Source organism: Saccostrea echinata, unplaced genomic scaffold (assembly GCF_033153115.1).
Source record: "Saccostrea echinata isolate AGI-Se365-2 ecotype Australia unplaced genomic scaffold, CSIRO_AGI_Sech_v1 ptg000007l, whole genome shotgun sequence".
Taxonomy (NCBI): Eukaryota; Metazoa; Mollusca; class Bivalvia; order Ostreida; family Ostreidae; genus Saccostrea; species Saccostrea echinata.
The window spans coordinates 4,126,175-4,145,007 of NW_026889756.1; the positions used below are offsets into that span (position 1 = coordinate 4,126,175).

The 18,833-nt window shown below is 31.8% G+C and overlaps 1 pseudogene; it reads right to left on the bottom strand.

Moving 5' to 3' along the window:
• Positions 1 to 6,184: 6,184 nt before the first annotated feature.
• On the bottom strand, positions 6,185 to 9,641 carry LOC133180653 (uncharacterized; annotated as a pseudogene).
• Between the last annotated feature and the right edge of the window lie 9,192 nt (positions 9,642 to 18,833).

The window sequence follows — 18,833 nt, forward strand, 5'->3', positions numbered from 1 at the left end:
TTACCTTTTATTTTAAATTCAAGCCTAAATAATTCCAATCTTAATTTTTAGCTCTAATGGTCAGAGACCAGAAGAGCTTATGCGATATTAAGGTGTCCGTCGTCCGTCCGTCTGTAAACAATTTTTCAAAACGCTACTCCTCCTACAGTTTTGGTCTGATTTCAATATAACTTGGCACACAAGTAGACTACACTAAGATATCATCATATTAATCCTAAAATATACCAGAAATAAGCGATATTGTTAAAAAGATGTTAAAATATGGAAACGTAAACAGATGAACAACTGAACGATAACTAAACTGAGCCCAAGGTTTAACAAGGGGTATTTCCTCCTTCATGTGTGCTACAGTAACTGTAAAGTTACATGAATTAGCGATCTCAAAATATAGAGTAATATTCCTCTATTTATCTGACTAGAGCATTCATAGATTAGCGCACTTGAGATTGAAAAAGAGAATTTAAGTTTTAATCATATTAGTTTGTATGAACATGAATAAGCGGACAATAAGCAACACTGAAGACACTATAAATATCACTACTGAGATAGGTATGTTTACACTAAGTATTATTAAGGCTTAGGTTTAATATGTTTGTACCATAGTTAGCTGTTTTTTCTTTTGTTAAAAGTGTAGGTTATCTGTACATAACCCGAACTTTTCTATAAACCACACCCACGAACTCAGGAGAAAAAAAAAACGAAAAAACGAGCTGAAAATTTTTAATCAAATGATCATCTGTACTAACTGTACCAAATTAGAAGAAAAACTTCCTTCTTCATTATGTCGACACACATTACATTAATGTAATTGTAATTACAAATGGTTTGTTCCCATTTCGCCTTAACTGTGAAATTTGGTATTCCCATTTCGCCTTAGTACGCTCTGAGGTGAATTAAGGCGAAATGGGAACTTGTATAAACACCTCATTAAGTCTAAATATTGTTTGTGTAGCAGTATTATTATGAATTTTGAATTAAGGTATTAGTAATTTTGTGAAATTCTTGTGGAGGTAGAGTTGACATAAAAATTATAAAGTTTTATTTTAAGTATTACTTATTATCATTTTATATTTGTTTATTTTTACAGATGTTAAGAGTGATATTTTTACAGGTGTTAAGAGTGATAAACAGTGATATATACATTTTACAATAAAATTCAAGGAGCACATTGTGAAAGAGAACATTAATGGAAATCATTATTTTTAACAAATATATATAAAAAATAATATTATTTCTTTCACAGTATTCATAAATTAGTTCCCATTTTAAGTTGAATCTACATTTTTATCTTCAAATGTACAAAGACTAAAGAATCATTTTAAATCCCAAATACTGTGTAATTAACGAGTCGTCATAAAACACCTCATCGATTTTCAAGGATTGTTTTTACAATACTATTATTAAGAAATTTCCAGTTCGCCTTAGTACTTTTTTACTTTTGCTTAGCTCTATTTCACAATTAAGGCGAAATGGGAACACACCTTACAAATTAATAGTACAGTAATTGCATGTAAAATTGACTTCCAGCTTTCCACTTTGTTGCTCCCCCTCGGTTTTAATCTTTTTACAAGTTATTTTGTCCATCTCATCTCACGACGCCGATGGAATTTCCGCTTCTAACGCACCTGAAACTTCACGGAGCATTTCCGAGGAAGGTCTTTTGTATATCCGGACGCTTTCTATCGATGTGTCCAGTTCTAGTCATGATCTCTTGTTCCGGAATTCCGACTTGATACAGGGAGCTGGCACATACGTTTACCTGAGTGGTTCGTGAAGAATCCTGGAATATTAGCATCTGTGCACATATTCTTTAAAAGCCCAGATAATTTGTTGACTCCTATCGGTTGCGAACTAAATTTTACTTTCCCATTTTCTCCGTTATATAGTGGTCGAAGATAAAAACGCTCTGAACCCTTTTCTTTCACACAATCTATGTACAGCTTGTAGATCAAATAGAGACGATCGTTGGCGAAGTGATGTTTCAGTTCTTTGCTTGTAATGTGACGTGTCATCTTGCATGAGAAGACTTCCTCCACTGAGTGAATTATGTATAAAGTTCAATGATTAAACATTAATTAATTAAGCAGTTATAGAAATATATTCCTGTTAATTTTTGTCGTCTTATTATAATAATAATAACTTCTCAAAAAAAAAATTAATTCATCAGAACTTTATCAAAATTATCAACTTCTTAAAAGAAATTAATTCGTTTAAACTTTCTATCAAAATTATCAACTTCTTAAAAGAAATTTATTCATTTCAACTTTCTATCAAAATGATCAACTTCTTAAAAGAAATTAATTCATTTAAACTTTCTATCAAAATGATCAACTTCTTAAAAGAAATTAATTCATTTAAACTTTCTATCAAAATTATCAATCAGAAAGTGCAAAATTTTACACTTTACATTGAATAAAACAAAGCTTTAATGGATTTTTTTTTCTTCAAAAATTTAAATGATATACGTGTACATCAATTACCACGTGCTTGCTGGCGATCAAGATAGGCGTCAAAAAATGTAGGCGTGTCTTATATTTTGTTGGATTGGCTGAATTGTTCAGTGAACAGCCAATGAAAAAAATTACTTTCACACCAGTCAAATGAACAAAATGTATAAATTTGTATAGAATAAAGCCTGACACGCACAGCACGTGATGTTTGCGTAAATGAGAATTTTACCAGCACATGTGAATTTTTACTCCGTAATTTTAAAGTAAAAAATACACTATACCTTTACAAGTCTTGTTGGTCCTCCCAGAAAATTTGATAAACTTTCCTTCCTGGTCAGTTCCCAATTCAAATTGATCCACTGACAGCTGCCTGTGCTCGTCCACCGCATGCCGTCCAAATAATTTACAATTGCAAAGAAAACTGTGTTTATGATAGCTTTTGCAGTTTCGTTCCCTAGCAGTCCCAACTCCCACAGTTTATTTTCTGTTTCTAAGGTGATCGGCTCTGCCTGTTTAATATTTGACCCAACACCCTCAGCCGTCAACTGTGCCATCCTTACACTTAACTGTTTACGAAATTCATAAAAGTCGAAGTTCTTTTCGTCCAAAAAATTCAGATGGTTACCATTTTCACGCATGTGCCGGAGAAGACCAATGTTCAGTTATCATGTATAAAGACCGAGGACAGTACGGTGATCCATCTTTCTTCCGGGCTTCTATGACAAATTTTCCTAGCAAAGAGTTAATGTTTTCGGCAGTAAAAAGTGCAAGTTCCGGAATATCTGTTCCTTTTAAAGTCATTCTTGCTTTTCTCCATTCCATAAATACGGAAAGTGCCCTTTTGGTATTTTTTTCTCGTATTTTTGCTCCCTGTTGAAGTAATGAGTTCAGACACTTCGGAGTCCTCGACGAAAGCAAACCTTGCCGTCTCCTCTTTCTCACATTGGAATTTTTCCTCTAACTCGTCCATTACATTGTCAATTGTAAGAGGTTAATTCAGATCAAAATTGCCCATATCAAACACTGATAACTGACTCAAACTGAGTTCGCCAAATAAATATTCACATTCAATTTATTTATTAAATAATATAAAAATAGTATTTTTCCAAGCGTTACAAAATCATCAATTAAATTAAAATCCCTACATTTTAAATTCGGAATGTAACATTTTTTAAAGAAGGGGAAAGGGGCGTTACATTTAAAAACAAAAAAAAATTGACTCATGAAAACTTTGACAAGCAAATAAAAAAAATAAACTTCTTTAACTCGAAAATCATAAACTACTGGGGGTTGGGGGTTCCCCTCCTTAAACAGAAAAGGTGTGGAGTGGCATATCCGGCCTTTAAAACAAAATTTCCATAAAATCAATGAAAAATATACTATTTTACAAAAAGAGGGGTCACATAAATATACTATTTTACAAAAAATGGGGGTTGCATATTATTCTTACTTTTTTCAATAGCCGAGAACTTCCGAATTTAACAAAAAAAAAAAAAAAAAAAAAAAAAAAAAAAAAACAGAAAAAAAAAACAGAAAAAAAAAAAAAAAAAAAAAAAACCAAAACCAAAAAAAAAAAAAACAAAAACAAAAACAAAACAAAACAAAACCAAAAAAAAAAAGTAGAAATGAAGAAAAAAGAAAAAGAAAATTGAAATAAAAATGAATAATTCAGTTCTAATATAAATTATCTTTTATTTTTATTTTTTAAAAAAAGTGTTTAAACTTAAATGCATTTTATGAATTCCGTATAGATTTCTTTTTTTGTGAAATGAAAATGAATTTCTGAAAAAAAAGCTCGTATATTTTTCTTGAGTTTAATTACAGAAAATAATTTAAAAAGATTGAAAATTAAGGTTTTGAATATAAATTTTCGAAAATACTTCATCTCAACACGGCATCATATATTATATTATTATAATTTTTTTTTATTTTGACCATCTGCCTCCGTTAGCAAATGAAATGCAGAAAAAACAAGATTTAAAATGATCTCCAATTTTTACACTTATTCTGATGTTTAAATATTAAATGCATCTTGACTTAAAAATTTATTCTGATAATGAGATTGTTGGTATCGATCTCGATCTCATATGATTTCAAAATCAAGCTTCAGAAAACTTGAAATATAATAATAATGATTTTAAAACAAATAGCCAAAATTCTCAAATAATTTTTAAGATTAATTCCTTGTTGAATCCACAGTATTCTAGATGCACAAACTCCTTTATTATTTTTTTTATATAAATTATTTCTTATACAATTGTATAAAAAAAATGATTGAAATATGATCAGGTTTCAAATTCATTTATATTGTTTTCACATTTTCAACTATTCAAAGAATTAAATTAAAACAAAATAATCTGTCTCTTTAAAATGCCTTTTCAGTGATCCAACGGTCATTTAAGTTAACTATGGTACAAGTCATTTACCCCATATAACATTGTTGATTATGTACAGATACCCAATGGGCGTGGTCATAATGACACGAGGGAGTTACGGTCATTATGACCACGCCCATTGGGTATCTGCACATAATCAACAATATTATATGGGGTAACTACTACTTACAGTATAATATCATTACCGCTTAGATAGGTATGTTTAAAGTGACTTACTATTATTACAGCTGAGTTAGGTATGTTTACAGTTATTGGGGCGTTCCCATTAAAAATCACAAAGTCAGAGACTGTCATATGTATTTGTATGGTATAAATACTGAAAATCACTTTTTATTAACGACTTTATTTTCGCGTTATTACTCGAGACTGTCTGCTCGCGAAAATTAAATTCTCGCGTTTATTTGAATCACTAAAGAATATATATTACAGTATCCAAATTTCACGAAAATTAGGTCTCGCGAAAATCTTGTGATCTACAGTTATTATGGAAGGAAACACACTCACACCATACCCATTTTCCTTTAATCAATAACACATACACATCTTATTTACATTTCATATAGCTGACAAGACAGTGATCTCTGTTTTACTGAATGTTCTAGTTGTTATGTAGTTTAAATGTCACTTTGTAATTGTTTTATAAATGTATATAGTTGTAAAATACTGTCTTAATAGATACATGCTGCTTTTATTGACACTAATCATACGAGTTTCTTTAACCCGCTTTTAAAATTTGCTTGTCTCTACATGTTGCTTTCCTTTTAGTTTCAGTATTGAGGTTATATAAGTCTTATTTTGTTGTCTGTTATACGAGGAATTATCAAAAAAAGTTCGTGGACTGATGCCATAAAATTAAAACCACTTTATTATATGTTCTCTGTATGGTAATATGACAGAGAAATACCGCTGCTGTATATATATTTGTGAGTACAAAAATTTTCATCGTTTGAAGTGTTTCGCCGACACTCTGTTACTCTTGGCACTGTTATCATTATGATCTACGGAGGTTTTAGAAATAGTTAGAGATCTATATTTGGGCTTTCTAGATAGTAATAATACTTCACGAAAACTGTGTAATTTAGGTTTTGACCCGATGTCGATTCCTTCGGAGAAGAAATTGCTGTCAAACGTCATAAAACTCGAAGGCAACATCGCCGGGTGATCTTATAATGCCTTTTGTACTTAAAGAAAAATTGACAAACTATTAACGTATCAAGCTAAGATTTTCAAAACTTCTAAAACTTTTGTTGTTTAATGTTCGTTATTTTTTTTTAAAGCACAGCCTACATAGTATTAATTTTATCGCATCAGTCCACGAACCTTTTGATACGTTATCCACTATTGGTAAATTTCACAGATATAGGATGCGTTCTCTGCCCCGTCCACTGCGTTCAAGAGATTCGTTCCCTGGTTGGTGCGGATCTTAAGATCTGAGGCGCCTGTTGACGGCTCGTTCTGATCCCACTTAAAGTAAGGAATCGGGGTGTTATCATCATACAGAAATTGAGAACTAGCGTCTGCTCTCTGACCTTGTAAGTAAACAGTTTGTAATGTATTGGACGCTGAAATTATAAATCAAAATTCAATTTAAGATTAAGTAGATCAATCAAAAGAATAAAGGATTACATTTCTTCTAATCTAACGACGTACAGATTTGATTGACAAGAAAGCTATATCTATCATCGTTGTCCACTTTCAGCAGATGTCCGCTGTCAGCTTTACAGGCAGCGTCCGCTGCTGTCCACGTGTCTGGAGTAGTCACAACTTTATAGCAAACAGCTGCCGTCGAATCATATGTGTATCCAGAGGTTGTGCACCAGGCTCCTTTAACAAAACAAAGATTTTATTCCATTCAAACTGAAGAAATTTCGTTAAAGTTGCCAAGACAATGTAGCCCCACCTGGAATTACGGTTGTCGTAGCAATGACACTAGTTCCGGTTGTTGTTGCGGTTATTGTTACGGTTCCGGTCCCTGTCCCAGTTCCAGTCCCTGTTCCGGTTCCCGTTCCTCCAAGTGTGTACGCGGAAGCACTTGCTGCTTGAGACGCAGACGAAGACGACGACGACGACGAGGAAGAGAAAGGAGGAAATGAATCTGAGTTGACGGCGTAGGCCGCTACAGCAAGGATCCCTAACTGCCCCGGGGTCAGGTTGACTCCTCCAGCTGTGTGGGAAAGGAAAATCAAGAATATTCTAATGGATAATTTGTCAACATTATTTACATATATGTGTTCTTTCTTTAAAGCTCATAAGGGATAAGTTAGAATATTTTGAAGGTGAAAATGAGAAGAGAAACATACATAGCTTATATGAAGGAATGCAGCTTTCAATTTAAAGAAGTGCGTGCAGATGTGACCGCCTTTAGAAAATAGTCAGACAGATGAAGGCTACTGATATATAATCAGATTAATCTAAACATTGAAAAGGATGATCGTATTCTATTCAAAGGATGTGGTTTAATAAACCAGATGTAAAATGAGGTGATATCAGTGTTGAATGATGAACAGACGCTTTTCTTGAGAGTGAGGAGTCATAGATGAGGGCAATGATTGGGGCTTAAAGGTTGATAGCTAGAAAGCAATCAAAGAGACTTAAAGGTTGAAGAAAATGATTGTGGCTTAGACCGCGAAAGTAACAGTTATAGCTTAGAGGTTGGAGGAAACGAATGTGCAAAGATTTTGAAAGCAATGACTGTGGCTAAGAGGTCAAAGACATTGATTGTGGCTTTGAGATTGAAGGCAAAGATTGTGGTTTTCAGATCGAAGGCAACAATTTTGGCTCAAAGTACGAAGGGAATGATTATGTCCGGTACACTGAGGGCAGGTATTGCAGATAAGAGATTGGAGGCTTGGAGGATAAAGACAACGATTGTATCTTAAAGGTTAAGGACACTGATTTTGGCATAGGGATGACGACAATGTTGGTAGCTTGAAGGTTTAGGACAATGATTTTGGCATAGGGATGAAGACAATGGTGGTAGCTTGAAGGTTTAGGACAATGATTTTGCTTTCTAGGGTGAAGACAATGTTTGTAGCTTGAAGGATGAAGATAATTGCGGTAGCATAGAGGACGAAGACATCGATTGTGTAGCTTGGAGATAGATGAAATCATGGATTGTAGCTTGGAGACAAATGAAGACAATGGTTGTAGCTTGGAGATTGATGAGCATGCTCTTGAGTATCAAATCAACTGAGAAAAATAAACCCCATATGCAGGTGATAAGTGTATATTGCAACAAAAGTAAGGGAAGATGACGATTGAAAAGTTGATGTCATCAAGTTTATCATAAAGCTTTGTTGTTTGGTTACCATTAACGTCTTTTTCGAGTAAAATATCCAAATATGAAAACAGAAGTGTCAGGCGCTGTGGTATCTATTATCTCAGGCTCACTGGGGTATATCGAGTCGACATATGAATGGAGTAATTATTGTTAATTGATAATACGTCGTTAATATATCTACATATCGAGCTGAAGGCAACAGCAAGTGTTCTCTTCTTCCCGTGTATAAGATTTTGAATAAATTCTGCTTCATATGAATACAAAAAAGTCTACTAATAACAGAGCGCAATTGGTTCCCGTGGGAATTCCGGCAGATTGTTGGAAGACCTGGTCTCTAAAAAAAACAACATTTCGTTTCTCCATGTGCAATTTCTAACACAACTACAAATAGATAGGCGATATGGAATTTTTAAGTATTCAAAGCTGATTTATACCACTTCTCAAATATCTAGCTGTACCATACTCCTGAGGTTTCTCCTTCACTGCTGTTAATATTTTAGTGAGGAGTAAAGAAAGAGGCTTGGTGGAACTTTACTGGAACCCGCTATGTATTTTTGTTTGTAAGGATTTTATGAAGTTTAGGAATTCAGTATAGGTATGGTAATTCAAATTCATTTTGATTGTTGGGAATATTTAAAATATTCAAAACTGACGTATGATTTTGAAGAATTTCCCCCTTAGAAAGGAAAGATGAAGACAGTGATGACTTTGAGGATGAAAACAACAGCGGTGGCTTGGAGTATGAAGTCTCGTTATTATTTCATAGACGCCGAAAGTGTTTATCAATAAAATTATGACGTTAGCAAACTGTTTGATCCTAATAACCCCGCCCCCCATCCCCCATATATAGATATAGAGACAGATAAATAAATAAAAAAATTAAAAAAAATATAAAATCCAGGCAGTTATTCCTCAGGTCGCGTCCAGTGTACTGCTAAATCACAAAAAGCGAGAAGGCAGTTCTGTCACCTGAGAAAATGGCTGTATGAAAATATACACCTTTTCCTTATTTGTAGTTTTATCTCTGACAAAAACATTTGAAAATGTAGATATTTACAAATGAAGGCTACAATCCAGGAATTCACACAAATGTTAAAGGCTATGATATGAAAAGTGTATGTTCGATTTTGTGTATTTAGACAAAAGCATTAATATTCATAGATGAAGGTGTAATGTAGACATTGAACACTTACCATTCGGGCAATGATTAAGATGATAAAGAAAGTGGTATATCGGGTCAGAAAATACCCACAGATGAAGCTAATGATATGCATAATATATACTTACCGGTACCAAGAGGACCGCGGCAAAGAGAGCCTGTAAGGAGTCGTTAGTGTTTTCTAGAGGTGATAGATGAAGCCTATATGATGTGTACATAGTATACTTACCGAAAAAAGCAAAGACTGGTACAAAAAGAGCAGCGGCCAAAAGAGCTTGGAGAGAGTCATTAGATTCAGCCAGAGGTAACAGCAAAAGAAGGATCCCCCAGTATAGCTGTAAGTACCCCACCCTCATGTCACGTCGTTACAGGGGGGCTGTAAAAATGTAAAATAGATAATTAAATATCTGTAATAAACTGTTTATAGAATTAGCAAGCGAGGGGTGGAGGTGGAGTGGGGGTGGGGGGTTACCCCTGTATTTTTTTCAGTTAATATTATTCCAGGCTCTAACCGAAGCTAGAGATAAACCACACGAAATGATTTAACGTAGTCTTTTGTATATCTTTAAGCTATGACTCCTCAAAGAGACGCAACATTTTCCATGTATGTGATAATGATTGCGATAAATAACTGTTCTTATACACGCCCTCCCCCTCAATGATAATTTTTGATCTGCTTTCATACGAACATTGTTATTAAACTAGCATACTTCGTGTGCCATATAAGCATTTTGCTTAAAAATTTTTACTATGGGCGTTCACGCAACGATCTTTTTTTTATAGAGCATAGACTCTGAGGTTTTTATAAGATGCTCGGAAAACCAGTAGGATTATATTTATAGAACAACAAGATTAAGCTTTCTTATTAAATGAACCTTGCATTAATAAGTGAATGATGATATTTAAACAAGAAGATGTACACTTTTTTGGCAAAAATCAAATTTGCACTAACTGCGCATGCCTTATGATAACCAAGCTTATAACTATAAAAAAAGTTCATGAAGCAAACAACATCTATTTAAATCGTTAGCCACATGTTTGGAAAATGGATGCTTATTTTTTAGCTTTCGTTATTTAATTTCTTTGTTTTAAAATTCTGCATGGTTGTAACAGACTGATACCAACACCAGTAAATGATATGAAAAATTAAAAAAAATATCTTTTTTTTCTTCCCTTATTTATTCTAATCGTTAATATATATAAATATATATGAATATTAATCAAGCAAAGTCAAATGCAAGTCTCATAAGGAATTGTAGCAATCGAAAAACCTCATTTAGTTTTATTGGCACAATTCTTTTAATTGTTTATTTTTTTTACTCGACAAGGTGCATTTTTTTTACAGCTTGCATTGTGTTGTGTGTGATTAACGCTTATTTTCTATTAAAGTTATTTTTTTCTGCATGATTTTGGGAGGAACATGATTTTTGTTAATCATAAATAAATTTACTGTGTGTTTTTCACCAGAAGCTATAGAAATAATAAGATCGTATTTTTTTCGCTATTTTCTTATTTCTCCTTTTTTTGTTTTTGAGGGTGATGGTTGTGTCAATGGTGCATGATGGAGAATAAAATAAAATACAAGTAAATGATTAATTTCAAATAAAAGTGTAGGACACATCCTTGTTGATTGTTAACAATTCAGTAATTTAAGCTAAAAACTTCAGTTTTCTTTTAATATTTTCTAATGGTCATTGAATATCATTTAAACAGGGAAAATATTAGATGAAATACAAGTGATAATTTATACTTACCAATAATAATAATGAGTAATATGGTGTTCCTTTAAAGTAATTCAACACCATATACATTCACTTGAACACCCTCTTTAGCAGGGGGCGCTACTCTTGTCTCTCACATGTGCGTTATACCCGGTGACATCACTCATCAATCATTTAGCGGGTAATTATAATATGATGTATGATAATTGGATGATCATAAAAATATCACAGATCACATGACATCAGATGCATTACAAGGGTATTACAGGTATTTGATTCTTCTTTTCATAGCGATTGGAAAAATTAATACATATACCTGAATGGAATATACCATATTCTTACAGTTGAAATATACGACGTGTAACTTAATTCCTAGAAAAAAAAAATATATCTTACCTATAGGTAATAATGTATAAGTAATATATTTATATAAAAAAAATATTCTAGCCTAATAATGTTTCAACATTATTTTTTTTCTTTTGATTTATTTTCTTGTACTTTTTTCTCTTGTTTTAACCATGTCCTGAATTCTTTTTCTTTAGCATTTAATTTCTACATTTTTATTATGCATTTTTAATCTGTAATTTGGTCTTATGTTTTACCTCTGACTTTTTCTCTTTTTTTTCTAAATCAAATTAAACTTTGTTTTAATGAGTAGATTTTTATACCTTATATTTATGTTAATATCCTTTACTTTATATTTATTTTAATATTATCCTTCACTTTATATTTGTGTTAATGTTATCCTTTACTTTATATTCCTGCATTCGGTATAATGTACCTTGAAATGTTGTTATTTGTATCTAATAAGGGTTTATCAAATAGAAATGATAAGGAGACGAGAGTATTAGATACATGTATACAACGTCTTAATTTTTAATGTAAAACACAAATTTATGAAAATTTTAATCTTAGTATGATATCAAGACTGAATTGAAATATAACGGGGAAAACCTAATACATGTATTACCAAAATCTAAAAATAGTAACCAAATTTTAAAATTGATATTTGATATAATTATATTTTTTAAACAAAAATCTATAAATACGTATATATCATAAATTCTTTAGTGAAACTACTTTTTTAATATGATTACTAGATTTATTTAACAATATGATAATGTCATAATTTGATTTTTGTATACTAGTAATTGATATATAAATGTGGTAACTAAATTTGTGTAACTGATATCTTAATTGTAAAAAAAAAAAAAAAAAGAAAAAAAAAAATTAATTTGCTCTCCTATATATCGGATACTTTTTAAAATTTTTCATATAATTGTTTTTCATACGTAAATATGAAAAAAAAAATGTTTAAATATGAAGTTAATTTTTTAAAGATACTTTACATCAATTTGATTAAATTTACAAATGAATGATAGGAAATAAATTAAAAACAAGGACAAGAATGCATGAATGAATAAATAAATATTTTCAACAGTAGTAAATTTTATATCAAAACTAGACATGAAGTATCATACCAATTGGTAAAATGCCAAATCGATTTTTCGTTTTGAAAAGCTGAAAAGCTGTAACTTTCTTGTTTAAAGCGTGCCTTTTTAAAAAGGTAAAAGTTTTGGAACTTGTGTCTAATCCCATTGACATATTGGCAATAAAAATGTTCTATACAGACAAACGAAGGTGCCAATTCGTCAAAAAATGTGGCCTATAAGGAAAACGAAAATATAATAAATGAAATTAATTTGGTAAAAATATACCAGACTATGTGGAAAGGTTTTCCATTAAAATATCACAAACACATCTTTTCACGCAAACACTTATTAATTTTCATATCTTAAAATTTTTATATTTTGGAAATCATACATAGTTTAAACTCAAATTAGGAATAACTAAAATTCTGCTTTTTAAGAAAAAAATATGATTGTTTTAATCATATTGGTAGGGAAGGTATAATTCTTTTTATATATTGACATTGAGCAGATTTGCGTTCAAATTCTTGGTCAGGGCGTTATACAATAATAATACTGATAAATATATTCAGCATTGAATTTTCTGCCAAAAAAACTGAAAGTATTATTGATTGCAATGTAATCTTTTTCTCTCTCAAGTGCATGACATATTAGAAATGTTAAAAATATGCATTGTTAGATATGTGTGTAACGGGGTCAGTTTGAAAACATATTCCCTAATTTTAACCTAGATGACAAGTTGACAAAGCATAAACATTTTGAAAGATGGGATGTCCTTAAAAATAAGATTACGGTTAAAAATATTCAAAGTTTGATATGCAGTTGCCATTTTATTTGAAAACCCATGCGGAATAATGCCTCTGTTACAGATAGATATATACTAGGGAACTTGTAGCCTTCTTTGTATGATTTTCAAAGTTATATTTACTCAAAGAAGCACCGATCATATTTTGAAGAAGTATTAAACAATTCATAATGTTGAAAATACTAGTACATATAAATAACATAGTCCCGTACATTTCACTATAATAAGTTACGCTAAGCTTTGTAAAAATGGCAAATCGAGAGTTTTTTTTCCCTTGTTTTTCGTTTTTCCCTAAACCTAACATTATTTTTTTAGTAGTGAGACTTTCTCAATTTTAAACAACTGGCGACTCTGACAATTGTAGTTCTGGACACACATTAACACCAAATTTGGACATTGTACACAATTTTTACAAAGTACTTCAAATGTTGCCGTTGTTGGCCCCACCTGAGCCACTCAGTCCATGGCACAGTCGATATACGTTATAAATAATTACACAATTATTGCGAAATTGAAGAATATTTTATCGCGACCGATCATTGGCCGGAACACTGACCGCATAGGACAGCAGGTTCTCTGGTGGTCTGGCATCCCGAGACTCATATAAAGTCACCAAGAATCAGAAATATACTTAGTGCACTTAATAATTCATCCTAACACTATGTAAATTGACAGACATTATATGGAAAAACTTATCAATGTTCGAGAGGCAAAAGTGTGGTATTCTGATAATGATAAAAATTTTACATATACACGGTTTGCTAGATTCGTTTCTTTATTCATGCGGATCATGTTTTTACTCCCAAAAATTTACGAAACACTTTGATAAATTTATCAATTTGCTTTTCAGATAGCAGATTTAAGTTCTCCTTTTGGCTTTACTCAGGTCAATAATAGGCATCTTTCTGGTTGATTTCCTTTGTTTAAAACCATATCAAATGTTCACATTTTTGGAATGTTAAACATCAACGTAGGCTTTTTTTTTCTGCATCTGATCATTAATAAACCTTAAATCATTGAAGATAATTCGCAATTGTGATCATCTATGACAATTGCTTGTTTGTTGATTTTACTAGATTTTTCACTCACGTAACAGATACCTGTGAAGTGCTTTACGCTGCACTTAAGGCTATTGGGCAGTGGGGGTTCTAAAACTTGACATAACACAAGGCTTCATGTTTCAATTAAGGACCACAACTTTCACTTCAATGGTAATGAGCGCTTACTTAGATGAGGAAACAGCTGCTAACTATTTTTTTTCGACTTCGGATTGTCGCATCTAAGGTGTGAATCCATGACCTTCTAAAAGCAGAGCGAGCACTCTACAGATAAGCTACCATGCCGGTCGTTGTATGTTGAGTTAAACTCCTATTTTGCTGTGCAGTATTGTTCAAGTGCTATATTACTATATGATATTCATTTCCTTCTGTCTTCAGACCAGAATTTTTTTTTTCGAAATTCCATTTAAGTATGCAAAAGATAAAGAAATGTTTTATCTCCAAATATTCTTGAAAATATATGCATGCGTATTTGGGTTTACTGCTCCTTTAATTTTATAATTAATTAGCATGCAAGCACATTTTCAAGATGTTGATTTCTCAGCATTTATAAGCCGCGTATGGTCTTATAAGCAAGCATGGATGGTTTATCTTTAAAATTTATCAATAAAATTCCATCAATTTTTTTGGCTGTATCAATTTTACATTTACAATCTAATTTGTTCATATGTTAAAAGGACCATAATTCATTACTACTCTAAATATAACAATACTCTTCTCTGGGCAAGATAGGTGGTTTCATTCTCCCTTTTATTTAAATACATCAAATACTAAAGATTGTTTAGTCTGAGCCCTGTTGTAAGTAGTGCCTAATAGTTGGATTTGAAATATTCACCAAGTTCTACTTTTACAATGACACAGAATATTGTATCGGTTATATTACTTAGTACCTGAATTTATACAAAAACTAAATTTAATCCTCTCACAAATAGAAACCAGCTAATATAAATATATAATAGGTCCAGAACATTCTACTAATATAACCGGACATATGGCAAAGTTAAGGCTGCTGTACAATGTGCACCTAACAATAGCATCTACGCAAAATCTATTGAATTATTTTGACCTTAGTTTTGAACAATTCCAGGCAACTGCAAGTCTTTTGTCCTTATTTATAGAGAGAATTCTATGGTAAAATTATAATATGATTTGAATGTATTTTTGAAAGATTATTTTATGGTGACATAATTTTGTAGGATTAACTGGTTAGTTATATCTAAATATATTTTGTTTTCAACTTGACTTTCTGGTACTTTTGTTTGAAACTTAATAGTTTTTTTTTTGGTAAGCCCCCCCCCCCCTTTCTTTAGAAAAAAAAAAAAAAACAGAAATAAATTCTACACCATAAGCTTGAAAGGTAACACTTTTTTAGAAGCAATATCTATACACTGTATAAGCAGTCTATTGCTTATATTTTGGTCTCATTCTACAATGGCAAAGATTAATCATGATACATGTACACATTCAACTGATTTATGTATTTCAAAGGTGGTGGATGTACTTGATGTATTGGATTGTGATGATACATATATTCAATGTCTGGTTTTCCAACTGGTTCACAGACTATTTGCGATTCTTTTCTTTGACTTATATTGGGGCCCATCCTCACTGTGTCCACAAAAAGGTCCGACCGAGTTTCCATATTGTTGTTCCCCTATTCTGGGTTTGCATTTTCCGATTTCGACGCAGTATGAAACAAAAAGACAATAATTAATGTTGATAACCAATATTTGATCATTTAATAACAATACAAAGGTAAATTAATTATTTTATGGCATAACCGCGTGTGCGTCGTCTGCTTCGTAAAAATTTGAATCCAACATCATCCGCCTTATTTAATAAACATCAACAGTAATAAAAGCTTTAAAATGGCTGAAAAACAATTCATAAATGGAAAATTATACGATTTTTTAAAATAAGATGTATTCTTTGCAAGCATTTGATATGCGTCTTTACTTTTGAAAGGTTCAGCAGAAAGGGATGTGAAGAACAAACCCAACCCTTTATATAGACAACACTTGCTGTGTCATCCAAGCCCGACTCTTAAAAGCCAACGTACAAGGGACCTATATACTAGTATATAGGTCCCTGCAAATATACTTTTCTCGTAAAATAAAGGCATCTATTTTGTATACACGAATAGATGCTAATAATGAAAAGGGAAGAAAACTATTTCTTTTGATTACAGATAACTTTCTATTTATATTTGTTCTATTTTAATTGTATCATGAAATTAACTATTTTAATTGTATCATGAAATTAACACCCTAAACCTATGAGTGTTCTTTTACATCTCTTCAACTCAATTTTTGTATGGGGACATTTTTGAAATTTATATTCTGCATTAAAATACAGACAGTTTAAATAATGTTTATCGGGTAAAAGAAACATAAAATTTTCTTACATGTTATACATTAGTCATACTTACGTCGACATGCTGAGTCAGGAAGTTATGTAACTTCCGTTGATAATTGTATCTTGCATTAAATTATGTGCTAAAAGTTTCGGATTTTTTTTTGAAAATTCTAATATTCCAAATTCGTCCTTCTTTCTTACTCTTATTGCCGAATCCAACAAATATTCTACCAAACCCCTATCTTTACCCCACAAAAATATTAACTGCTGTAAAGGAAGAACTTTAAATGTAGTTGTGCCACTTCATATTCTAAAAGCGATGTAAATCAAATGTTGATTCTCAAAAACTAAAAAAAAAAGAGACTCTTAGAAAATTTTAAGTCACATTTTTATTTTAAAGTCAGTGACATTAAAACGTATGACTTTTCTATACTTCATATAGCCATTCCTCACGATAGATAAAAAAACAGGGGTTTTGGTTTCATTGATAACTGCTTCTTCAATAAAAATGGAATACGGAAATTTTCGTATCTTGTGTGTTCAGTCATCAACATAATTACTTTGTTAAAATCACTCTGATTCTACACAAAAGTACTCTGAAGTTGATATTAAAAGGATGTTCTAATTGACAACATCTGTGTAGTCTTCGGAGACAAGGTCTTCCAATTATCTGTTGGAATTCTAATGGGGACTAATTGTGCTCCTTTATCAGGTTTAATTGCCGAACTGCTGTTTTTACATGTATATTCCCATGAAATAGAATTTATTGAAAAACTTCTATATGGGAGGAAAGCACTTGTTATGGCTTTCATCTCGACATTCAGACGTTGTATCAATTAACAATAGAACTTCAATTCATACATCAATTCGATATATCCCAGTGAACTTGAAATAATAGACACTACAGTGTCTGGTTCATATTAGGGTGATTCACAGACTATAGACAATAAGGGTCATCCAATAACTAAATTGTGTGACAAACGAGATGACTTCAGCTTTTCCATCGTTAACTTCCCATATTTATGCAGTGATATTCCACTTTCACCTGCATATGGGGTTTACATCTCTCAACCTATTGGATACTCAAGTACACGTTCTGAGTATGATCAACTTTTAAACCGAGGCACGCTACTGATAGATGAGCTATAGGGATTTCAACATCCTCGTTTAATTTCTGCATTTTGTAATTTTTATGGTCGTTATAATTAATGTCCTAGTTAATAATTATAACATATCATTGGGTGTATTTTGACTGACATATTTCATATTGTTAGGTATTTGATCTTATACTGAATTTTACTACGGAATTATTTTCCTATCTGATCAAAACATAGGGCTCTCGGCGGGTCAACAAGGGATGCCTACTCCTCCTAAGCATCTGATCCCTCCTCTAAAATATGTCCGGGGGTCCGTGTTTTATGCCCTGTCCACAGATTTGTATTGTTTGTAGGTTACCTAAGAGATTCATCATTGTTCTTTATTTTCACATATTTCATTTCTTAAAATGCAAATAATTTGATACTACTGAGTAAGTGTTAAAAAGCAGTCATTTGAAAAAAAAAATGAGCTGAAATATCACTCAGATGAGCTTAAAACTTCGAAAGTTTGACTTACTTTTGAAATTACTTTTGCTTTTCTTATGGCAAACTTTTATCAGAGAGCGATAGTTTCTTTTGTCCGGGAAATGTAAGGCAAATGCAGGATTCTGAGGAAAATTACCTTACTTTACATGTAACTTGTTTTTCTGTGCTAGATTGTGCTGATTTCTGTTACTATTAATTAATCTAATTATTTTACCCTATTCATGATTCGTTTTATCTACTGTATATTTGAGATTGATCACTGTTCGTTATGTGCACCTTTTACATCTCTTTCTTTTTCCTCTATAAGCCTTATTATGTTTTTCTGGATTAATGCACTTTTGAAATATATGCCCTTCCAATATATCGCTTTTAAACTATCAATTTGTTTTTATGTCATGAAGTTACAAATATTTTTGCATATTTTTTTCAGGTTCTACGATCAAAGTTTTCAAAACAGAGTACTAATTTTTTTTTCTAAAATTGATTTGCTAAAAAATAATTGATACAATATTAAAACTTGTGTTCTGTTATAGCAATTTAAATCTACCCGATGACCGACCTTATAGTTTGAAGATTTTATAGGGAATGCTTCAGCA